The 12252-nt window shown below is 42.3% G+C and overlaps 1 non-coding gene across 1 annotated transcript; it reads left to right on the forward strand.

Annotated features, from left to right (window-relative positions):
- The first annotated feature begins 6862 nt into the window (after nucleotides 1–6862).
- Nucleotides 6863–6935, forward strand: trnaf-gaa (transfer RNA phenylalanine (anticodon GAA)). The gene has a single exon. It is a non-coding gene; the product is annotated as a tRNA-Phe (tRNA).
- The last annotated feature ends 5317 nt before the right edge of the window (nucleotides 6936–12252 follow it).

Raw genomic sequence — 12252 nt, forward strand, 5'->3', positions numbered from 1 at the left:
ATAATTTAAAGAATCTGTACAATCTTAATTATGTGACACTAATTAGTCAAATAACAGAGGATCTGAAAAAATGAATAAATCTACCTATTACCTTGACTGGCCAGATAAATTGTATTAAAATGAACGTATTGCCTAGACTGCAATACCTCTTTCAGTCCTTACCGGTTCCATTACCACTCAGTTTTTAAAGAACCTTAATAAACATATTAGACAATTCATATGCAATGGTAAACCTCCGAGGGTTTCAACTGGAAAACTTACCTGGGACTTTAAATTGGGGGGTCTTAAATTACCAAATCTGAAAAAGCATTAATTGGCAGCCCAAATGCGACTTGTTTCTTTTCTTTTTGAAAGGGAAAATATCCCACCGTGGGTTTTAATTGGAATGCATGCACTCAAAGAAACTGTTCCTGCAGATTTTGTTTATAAGTGGACGCCCAAAACTATTTCTATTACAACTGACAACCCTGTTTTAATGCATGTCATCAAAACATGGTATGAAATTCATAAAAGTATTGGACTGGAAAATAATTTGTCGCCCAAAACACCTCTGAAACAGAACGGACTCATACCCATGTCACTGGACAATAAGACCCTGGAAATCTGGCACCAGAAAGGAGTCCGCTATCTGGAGGACTGTTCTGAGAATGGATCTCTTATGTCTTTTGAGGACCTGAGGAGGAAGTATGATTTGTCCAGCAGAAACTTCCTCTGTTACTTACAGTTAAGATCCTTTCTTAAAACTACTCTTGGACATCAGATGACTCTGGCTACACTCAGTGAGCTGGAGAGACGACTTCATGAGGGCAACGCACCTCGTCTTGTTTCAAAAGTGTACTCTGTCCTGATGGAGGATACTCCAAAACCAGGTCTCCATCAGTCAAAGGAGAGATGGGAGTCGGACTTGAATACGTCAATTCGTCCAGAGCTCTGGTCTGACTGATGTCCAAAAAGTTTAACTACCACAATTAATTCCAGATACAGGCTGACCAATGATAGCTTTCTCCATCAAACCTACATCACGCCAGAGAAGCTGCATGAATATAAACCTGAGATATCCAGCCTGTGCTTTAGATGTGGTCTTGAAGAGGGCTCCTTCCTGCACTGCACGTGGTCTTCCACTAAACTTAATACATTCTGGCACGATTTCTCAGACATTATAACAAGACTCCTCGGAGTACATCTCCCATCATGTCCTCAAATGTGCTTGTTAGGGAATTTATCAAATATTGAAGCTCATTTGAGAAGAAGTCAAAAGAAGTTTCTGGCTTTGGCCTTGCGCGTTGCCAGGAAGTGCGTCGCCACTACATGGAAGTCTGACTCCCAACTCCCTATAGCAAGATGGATTAAGGAAATGAACAGCTGTATTCCACCTGAAAAGATGACATACGGAGATTTGGCAGCCCTATCTGATCTATATAGAGACGTTGCCAATTTCCTCAACTCTCTTTTTTAAAATTATCTCCATACCTGGGGCCCCAGCGGGTGGGGTTTCTGCTGGGTGCCTGGGTGGGGCTCCTGCTGGAGGCAGGCTGGAGGCTCCTGCAGGGGGCGTGGGTGGCGCTCCAGTCGGGGGTGACAGTAGGGCTCATACCCCGGGCGCACGCGAGACTTTCGGCGGTAACGTGCCTGGGAACCCAGCTGGGGGCACGTCTGAGGCTCTCTGTGCGGCCCAGTCGGTCCAAGCTGGTTCATCTTGGAGGACTGCTGTAAATACATTTCATTTCATTTCATTTGTTCTTTTCCAGGGGAATGCATGAAAAAAAAATCAGCAAATGGATATAATTTATAAAAACACTAAATACACACATCCCATGTACAAGAACAGGAGCAGGATGAAGAATGAGTCTTTTTAACTCCTACCTCAGACTTTTTTCCAAACTCAAACAGGAAAACAACAACAAAAAAACATCAGCTGGCCACAATCAATCTACAGATCAATCACATCATTATTGTTGCTCCTTTGATGTTAAATATTTTTTCTTTAAACTTATATTTAAACTGCAAGATGTTTGAAAGTTGTTTCACATCTTTTTCCAAGGAATTCCATTTTCCCACACCCGCGACAGATACACACATTGCTTTAAGAGTCGTTCTTGCAGAATTATGTTTAAAATCAAGATTTCTTCTGCTTGTTTCACTATTCAAAGTAAAACGTGTTTGCAAACCACAAGGTAGCAGGCATCTTCTTGCTTTATACATGACTATTAATGTTTGTAAAACAATTAAATCCTTCAAATTTAACAGTCCTGACTTCAGAAATAGTTTTGTTGATGCTCTTTTGAAGCAGCTTTGTTAATTATTCTAAGAGCCCTCTTTTGTAAAATAACTAAGGGCAATAGATGAGTAGGATATGAATTACCCCAAACCTCCAAACAATATATCAAATACGATAAAATTAAAGAACAGTGTAATATTCTCAGTGCATTATAATTTAATAAATGCTTAACTTTGCTCATCACACCTATATTTCTACATATTTTCTTCTTGTGTCCAATATGTGACTTCCATTTCAACTTTTCATCGATGAATACTCCTAAAAACTTAAATTCAGACACTCTTTCTTTACAATTTCCATTTAAATACATCGGTTCAGAACATGTTGCTTTCACAAATGTGCAATATACACCTGTCTCACACACACACATCTGCCAAATCTAACAATATGAGCAAAATGAAACAGGAAAAGCCAGTAAAGTTGTTGTGGAGTGTTGCCAATTCAGAAAACGTTGGTGTAAAACACTTTTCTTATTTATTTCCAGTAACAGTGTGAAATATTGACTTGAAAACAAGGTTCTTACATTTCTCAGTGAGCGGTCGGTCCTGAGGGGTTGTCCTCCGTCGAACTCGCTGGGAAGCTTAAATTCACCAAGAATTTGAAGATAAAAGTTCGCTCAGCAACTTTCCGGGCAGTGAGGGGATGATAAGGGAAGAGCAAGAGGCTGTGTCTGCACCGGATGTCGCAAAATTTAAAATGAAATGGAATTCAAACTGGCTGCAACCAGGATCAAAGGGTTACTATGGAAACGGAGTCAGACTCTAGTCACGTGACTTGGAATCGAGTCAGACTCGGTTCATATGATTCATGAACCGAGTTACAATTCATGAATCATGAATTTGATGATTCTCCAATTGATTTGATTTTTTTTTTTTTAACTTACAACTTTGACTTGGACTTGACCAGCAAAGACTGGAGACTGCTTTCACCCAAACAGACTGAAAAAGAAAAGTATGTGAACGTGTGTGTATGTGATGTGCGCGTGCATGCACGATACGATTGATGTACTGAAAGTCTGCAATAAAGTGGTTTATGAAGTCCAGCATGTACTGACACTGAGCGAGCATTAAACCCACCGCCCGACCCGGGCTGGAGCTGCTTCGCGGGGTGGGGAGGGCGGGGTGGCTATGACTATGGGACTTTTAATTTTAAGAAAAAAAAAAATAAGTTAATAATGCTTTAAAATGACCGTGAAAGCACCTGAAACCTATTTGGAATTAACCTGCCAGTTTATTCTAATTCATGAGCAACTTTAACATGTCTCATATGTAAACTAGACAGGACTTTATTCTGCTCATTCTGCACAGGCTTGTTCCCTCCAGACATTTATTTAACAGAGCCTCAGTAGAAATACATCATGAAAAGAGTGGATGGGCTGAAGCATATCTATGCAGACATATTATATAGCTGTAGCATCAAAGTTAACGGAGAAAGAAGGAGAGAAAGCTCCAGCGCCAGGATCTGTTTACTTCCTGTCCTGAGGCTCCTCTCTATGATTATTTTATTCTTTTCTTCAGATGCAACCATTTAGAGCAACAGGAACCATCATTATTTCTGATTACATTTCTGTGTACATATTGGATGATGCTGGTTGAACCGACGGCACGGATGAGTCACTGTGTTTCATGTATCTCCACACCAGTGGCGGCTGCTGGTCTTCCAAAGAGGGGAAGCTCATTTTCAGCATACATTGTAATATGTGTAATCTGTTTTTTGTATGTAAATTCTTTTAGCTTTCATGCCTTTTGTATGCCCTGTCAAAGTTAGACAGATCCTCAAAGCCCACTTGTGACCAGACAACACCTCCCTGAGATAGTTTCATCCAGAGGCATGGCCAGCAGGACATTTTATTGGTGACAGCGCTTCAGTCAGCAGCTCACCTGGTCAGACCAGGACAGCTGAAAGGACCTGTTACTTTTCCCCTCCTTTCGGCACCAGCTCAGTCTTAGGAGTTGATCTGTTATGCAGTTTAACACCAATTTTCTCTTCGTAAGGAAGAATATCAAATGGCTTCGCCAAAATCCGGTCCACAACATTCTCATTTTCTGCCGTTGTGTGCAGCTAGCGAGCAGCTGGAGCTGCTGGAGGCTGGAGCTGTGTGAGAGAAGGGGAGAAGCTCCACAGCTGCTAGTCCAGGACAGAAACCACAGAGTGACCGAAACGAGTCTCCAAACACAACGCTAGTCGTTTTTCACAAACATAAAGTCTCCAGGGATCAGCAAAGCCTCCGAATCAACTCAGAACAGCAGAATGAAAAACTTCAGAAGCACTTTGGTGCATTTTTTTTACTTCAAGATCGCTGATTTGCTCATTTCGCTGTCAATCAAGCTTCACACAGATCATCCAATCACCACACAGAAGCTCAGCGTCCAGGCCAGCTCAATTCTCCATAGACCCCCAGAGACGCTGAGCGTCCGTGGGCGGGACCAGCCCAGTATTTTATCCAATGAGCGTCCAGTTTCACTGCAGCAGAACAACCCACTCTAGCTTCCGCATGGACGCTCAGCGTCCGGCTGTTTAAAGCGCCGTGCCGCTGCGAGGAGGAGTGAGAAAAAAGCCGAGTCAATTACTTGAGATAAGTAGCCGATTCTGAACAAAAGATGAACGTGTTGTAGCGCATATTGAGTCAATGAAATGTTCACACAACAGTAAATATTGGACCACTTATTTTTTGATATTTTAGGGGAAGTTGAGCTTCCCTTGCAGTCTTAGAGCAATCGCCACTGCTCCACACACACGCACACACACACACACACACACACACACACACACACACACACACACACACACACACACACACACACACACACACACACACACACACACCTTCCACATCGCTGTCCATCACCACACAGTGTCCACACCTGCACCAATTGGTGTTACTGTCAGTCTATTCATAACCTCTCCTCCTCTGAATCTCTACCAGTGTTTGTGTTTTTTTTTTTGTCTCGTAATTTCTCTTTCTCATGAGAAATTGTATGCATTACAGGTCTTTATCCCATTTTTTCCATAGATCAGGAGTATTCTGTGTGTTTCTCTTCCCCTTTAACGTCTACTTCTAATAACAATATGTAGTTTCTTGAGAAAGTTAACACTGATGTATTTCATCAAACATATATGTCAGTGTAAGTTGCAACTTTGGTTGGCAGAAAGAAACAACCACGATCCAATAATCAACACAGGGCAGTGTGAAGATTCTCATCAATATCTGTGTGCATTTGTCCAGGTGAAGCTCTTGAAATGCCTCTGAAGGGCTGCAGTCAGGCTGAATGGTGTCGATCTACCAATGACTCCTTTTCACACAGCAAACTGATGCTGACATGAAATTCTGACAACTGAAATTCTGCAGTTTTCACATCAGGCCACAAGTCAGCGCTGTTTGTTTTAGTAATGACACCTCACACACACACACACACACACACACACACACACATGCATGCAGAAAACAATACACATTAACAATGACAAGAACACAGATGTTTAGCCACCGCTGTCGATATAGTCCGTCTCCTCGCGCATGTGCAATAGATCTATTAATTACGGCAGCCATTCGCAGCCTTGGGGTCGCGACCCCACTTGGGGACCAGAAGTTTTGGAAAAACATAAATGCACATAAGTAATTTTGAATTACATTATTTTGGATAGGGAGCATTTTTTTAAAGTGTAAGAGAGCTGTCAGTTAGAATTTGTATGCAGAAACACGTGTGCAAAGCCTGAAAGGCATTCCACTGCTTTCCTCCAACAAACCCAACGATGAGGCCAATCAGTGACTGTGTGAACGCTGCCACTGTCAAACTGATGGCTGAAAGGCACCATAACTAAGACATTTACTCTTCCCATTTTCCACATGTCATCGAAGAAACATTCTCTTTCAATAATGTGTTGTCTCCATCAACAAATGTCTTCATCAAGTTTTTTTTCTTTCAGAAGTTTCAGTTTCAGGACAGAATAACTCCGATGGGCGGGGCTGGACCGTCACACTTCTGGGTTCCAGAGCCAATCATACCGGTATGTGAGTTCCTGAGGTTGCCAGATAAGCAGTGCAGCAATCCATATTTTCTGTCTGCGTGCGTGCTACAATGGCGAAGCACCTGAACTCTCTGAACTCACTTAAACTCAAACTGTCAACCTGCACGACGCCCTCCAGAGAGCAGGAGGGGGAGGAGTTATATGTAGTATGTAGGAGTCCGTTATATGACACAATATTACTTATTAGTGTACTTGCAAATCTACTGAGCCTCAATCAAATTGAATTTTATGAGCAATTTGTGCCGAAATCGCTCATTTGGGAGCGTTAGACTGAAGTTCTAAAGGTCCCTGGTTCAATCCCGGGTTTTTGCAGGCTATAAGGACTTTGCAGTCACAGGGTGATCAAGTCTCTGAACTGTCTCTTTCCTACTGTGAAAGAACAATGGAACACTTCCCAGTTTTTAGCGTTTCTGCCATTGCCGTGTAAATGTTTCTGGAATGAAAACACAAAAGCAGTGTGTTGTCATTGGAAGTGTCCTGTAAACAGGGGCCAACAAACATGTATACTTGCACATTTACTCTGTGCTGATTCCATTGAGTTTCCCCCCATGTTTGGCCAAAACAGCTCAGTTGGGAGAGCATTAGACTGAAGATCTAAAGGTCCCTGGTTTGATCCCGGGTTTCGGCAGACAGGAGGTTGTTTTAAACCTAATCTGTTGCCAGTGCTCTGCCCTGTTCAGGGTCAAAGGGCAAATCCCACTGACAACATGAGGGTAGTAGGCATGGTTTACAGCCCATCAGGCCAAACACTGCTGTTATACTGTAGTTATATTATAATTATTCTGTTATATAGTATATATTTATGGGGATAACTATGGTATGTGTGGGTATATATTATGTATTTATAGGGATATCTGCATGGTATATGTATACATGCTGTATATTATATTATGTGACGTCCTATGATGTATGATTTTAAAACTTAATAGTTAAAAAGGGGAAGGAATCTCTAAACAGTTTTTACTTCTTCCTACTCCTTTTTTCGAACTATGCTGTTATGTTGTTGTTTTTTCTTTGATTTGCATTAACTTTCTTTTTTATCTTTTTTTCTTTCTTCACTTTATACATGTTCGAAAAATAAAAATATTCATTCATTCATTCACAACACAGAGAGGCTGTCACCTACAGGCAACTAAGAGTTGCTGATTAACCTTAAATGGATGCTTATTGAAAAAGGTATAATTTTGTGTATATTGACCATTGTAAAGAAATTTACCGTTCTGTATTAGGCTTCAGCAATTTCATTAGCTCCAGTAATGCCTCATTTCTACTTCGCACTGCGGTATGGAAAAGCATCAGCAGGCACAAATCTGTTGCCTGTGTCTGCTGTAGAGAGGACAGTTAGAATGTAGGCAGAGAACGGAAAAAATAGCTTCTCCAAATGTGACAACATGTTTCCCTTATCTTTCCCCTTAAATTCCGAATAGGAAGCTGTGATTGGGAATTTAACTTCAGCCTCGCTGATTACGCTCCATGTTGGCGTCTCTCAGTTGAACCGACGTTAAACACATTTGCAGTTTGTGGAATCAGTTCATCTTCCTCTCCATACATAATATCTGTGACGTGCGACTGCATGACGTATTTCTGACAGCTGTTACACGACTGAACGCTGGTGAGCTCACATTCATAACTGAAAACTGGTATTTGTAATTTTTGAAGTTTTAACTTTTTGAATTATTTTCTAAAACAATCTGCTCGGGGCTGAAGGCTGCTGACTGCAAAGCTAAACATCAGAACCTGGGACGTGGAAGAGAGGCCTTCAGCTCATGTCACAGACTGAGCCATCCGCTTCATATGGTGTCCATGTATACACTGGATTCACTTAATAAGATTGTTTTCAATCGTACTGAAAATGTTGGTGGAGACGAGTGAGTGAGGCAGCCTCTTGCTGTAGGTGGGAGGTGTGACAGTATATCCCTCATCATCATCATCTCGTGAAGTCTGTGGTTGAGACCCACTGATGGGCACCTCCACACTGACGTCTGCAGACTTGATGCTTCGTCATCTGGATGGAGATCAGGGCTTCTCTCGCTGATTGGTGAATCTGTCAGAAAGGGATCATGTGAAGCCTCCATATATAACAAGGGATGATCAACAAAACACACAGGTCATGAAAAATTAAGGAAACAAACAGTTGTCTTTGTTGTGAGCAGATAAAACTCTTCAAAAAAGGAAAAGCCAAATACAAGATATCAACACTAAATTAAAGAAAATTACTCTTAAAACTAGTGAAATCATCTGTCTATGCAGTAAGCAAATTTTACTTTAGAAAAGATCTTGATGTAAGAATTTTAAATCAAGAAATAAGTCTCTGCATCTTAAAGGAGCTATCTGTGATTCTGAGCCCTGACTTCAGTTTGAAATGTTGGCTCCGCCCCCGAGCTCTCTGACTGGTTCCTCACACTGAGAAAACCCTCCCACTCCCCCTCCGCTCTGCTCCCACAAAGCGTGCACGACGCTACATGCACATCCCATACGCGTGCACAATCCTCCGGAGGAAACACAGCAGAAGCCACTTCGACTCTTTTTTGTTCAAAATAAATGGCCCCTTCGTCTCAGGTAAACCATATTTTACCTTGTCACTACATGCTCAATGCAGAAAGTAGCTTGTTGCTCCTTCGGCTTCCATGCTGGTCTGTTTACCGGTGTCGTGCAGCGCTGAAGACGGCCTGGCTCCGCCCCCGCCCCGCCCACCCTACTGCTGCGAGTGGAGCAGAGAGGTCGTCACGCTAAATCCTCAGGCAGGGCTTTGCGGGGCCAGATATCCAGAACACGCTGATCAATGTGTGATTTTTTTTCACAGAAATATAACATGGACTTCGTAGTACATGATGTAAAAAGCATTTTTCTCGCCCTGGTTAAATTAAAATCGCGGATAGCGCCTTTAAATATATCTTAAATCAAGTGAAGTGAGACAAGAGATGAAAACAAGACTTATAAACTTTGTAAGATTTTAAATTTTTGCAGTTTTTACAGTGTAAAAATAGCAATAAGAATAATGATTCTAATCAACAACAGAGAATTCTGTCACACCGCTGACACTGCTCCAGACTGACAGGTTGCCTGAGAAACGTTAAAGCCTTCTGCAACCATTTCTGTCTGCTTGTTAAAGGCTTGTGAGGACCGCCACTGTGTTTGGAGTTGAGGAGCTCGGAGTTCTGAAGGTGGTGGTTCTTGTCTTTACTTCATCCTCTGCAAGTATTGAGCAAATACAATGAGATGAATTAATGTTGAAATTAAAATGTTAAAAAGTGTTTGAAAATATTCCATTTGGCTGTTATCAGGCACGTGCCGTGAGCTCCAGGGTTAGGTAGGCAGGCAGTCGGAAATTGCGACAGACACACCAATGATGATTTACATGAGTAATCAGGTAATTGCCTGCTGAATCTAACAAAATCAAGATAGTAAGACACCATTAAAAAAGAATAATTTAATAGCAGTCCCAAGATTCTCCCCATTAACTTTAAATCTCATGATAGCACAGCGCAGTCCTTGTTTATGTTGGAGACACAGAATGAGTGAGGAAGTCACAGTTCGGACGCGGAGCTGTCTGCGGTGCTGAAACGTGGCTCTCTCTTCCAGGGCCGACACCCCCCACACACAGATTCATGATTTAATGAACAAATGCCTGAAAACAACAACCAAAAAACAACAAATAGGCTTATGCTCAACACTCTACTGCACACATGTGCTCCTCTTGCCCGTAATTCATGCCATTCACAGTCATCTGGCTGACATCAGCTATTGAGAACAAGCATTTAGAATCCATAGAACAACAACAGGATGTTCGATCATAATCAGCATATAGCTTACACAATGAACACCGCCATCGAGAGAGAGAGACAGCGAGAGAGAGAGAGAGAGACAGCCAGACAGACAGACAGACAGACAGACAGACAGACAGACAGACAGACAGACAGACAGACTAGGCTTACTTTATTTGAAGATGAAGTCCATGCGCCTGTCCTTCCGGATAAAGTTTTTAATCACAAATGTTTTTAAAGCAATCTGGCTCTGAATGTGGACCACCGATTTTTCACCTTTTCAGTAGTGCTGCCAAAAAACAAACAGGGAAAACAGCTCGGCACATGTAACATAGGGAGAGGGGGTCAACCTCGCGTCGCCTATGCCTAGAACCAGACCTTGATGCCCCCCCCCCCCCCCCCCCGGCAGCATGTCTTTAGTTGGTTTTACCTGCACCTTGCTTTCCTTTTCCAGATAAGTCTGAAACGTTCAGAGGGAGACTGTGTGTGTGCTGCATTTCCATCTGACACCTTTTGGTACACAACAACACACAACGTCCCATCAGACCGTAGAGATATTTGCTCGTCAGGCTGCAGTTCGTGTTGATTGCTTTGAGAAGTCATCAAATTTCAAAGCAGAAGCACAGAGCTCCTCCCAACACGAGCAGAAACACATGCTGTAGATACCTGACAGGCATCATCCCACAGGGGTCAGTCACCTTAGATGGATGGATCGATGGACCTACTTTGTTTTTCAGTAAAAGAAGAAAATTTCTCTTTGACACAGCTTTACTTTTAAACACATTTCTGCTGAACAGATGAGGACAGTGCAGCCTGTTTTGTGCTGTTCAGAACAGTTATCGCAGAAAGGATGTAGAATTCCTTGTCAGAGTTTTTTCCGGACCAGTGGACTAATGTGTGCTGAAGGGAAAACCCCCAGTCAGGCTTCCTAAGTGTATATTCATGTCAGCTGCTTGCTTTGATTTTCTTATTCATCATGTGTCATCTATTTCAGTTTTTAATAAAGAAATCAATGGTATTTAAACTTCCTCTGCTTATTTTTTGTCATCCATTAATGTTTCATCGATTATTCAGTTGCTATAGATCAATTTAATCATGCAGTAAAAAATGTCTGACCGCTGTTTATTAAAAAGCATGTTGTGTTTTACTGTTTAAATGCCAAAAGATTATTAAAGAAAATCATACTAATGAGGCAGAGCAGCAGAGAGAGCTCCGGCTCAGCTCCTCCCTGGTGGAGCCAGTTGGATGATTGCAGCTCCGCCCGGCGAATACCTGCAGGAAGAGCAGCGGATGGAGGCACCAGGGCCAGAACATCGGACCATCCAGTTTTTTTCCTAAACGTGGTCCTATTGAGTACAGCGTATGTTTGTTTATCTGTGTGGAAGCGCCTTGGAATGACTGGTTGGTTATATGATAAAAGGGAAAGTGGGGCGTTGGTTTTCAGGCTGGCTGCTGTCGTCTGAAGATGTGTGCCTTGTGTGTCTCACCGCGGCCATTTTGAGGGGAAAAAATTGCAACACAGGCCAGATGTTGAGTTTATTTAGCAGAAAACGACCGCTCACCACCTCAACTTCAGGTGATGAGCAGCACTCCAATGGATCACAATCGTGTCCTGAAATCATAAGAACAAAACTGCATAACATGTCTCAGTACGATGGTTAAAGAATGTCAACCTTAAAACAGCAGTTGAAGAACAGAAGTTGCAGACATAACACCAGTTAGCAGGATATCTACGGAGTCACAAAAACCTATTTGTAACGTCACAACCTGAGTGAAATATCACTGCACAGCACATGTTGCACGAAAGAAAACCGGGAAAAGCAGAGAGCGTATTGCTGCATGAATACAGTGAGCCTGCGAGTCCATCCGGGTACAACCCCAGCTACAACGCCTTTCCTTTCTCAGCTACAGTACGTGCTGTCATGTCTACAACCACACTCACAAAACATGCACCGTTACAGCCCGGGAGAGTGACATCCAAGCACTGTACAACATACAACAGCAGGAGAGATGGACGCTAAACCTCGATACACTCAGAGCGGCTTTAGTGCAAATTCAGACATGATTAAATCATGAAATGGTTTCATTTGATTTAGTTTTTTTTGCTGTTGACTTCAAATACCTTAAAAAACCATGCAGTTGTGTTGTTGGGCTCAGTTGTAATCTCATATGGACGTATTA

The sequence above is a fragment of the Salarias fasciatus genome, chromosome 5, assembly GCF_902148845.1.
Source record: "Salarias fasciatus chromosome 5, fSalaFa1.1, whole genome shotgun sequence".
Classification (NCBI taxonomy): Eukaryota; Metazoa; Chordata; class Actinopteri; order Blenniiformes; family Blenniidae; genus Salarias; species Salarias fasciatus.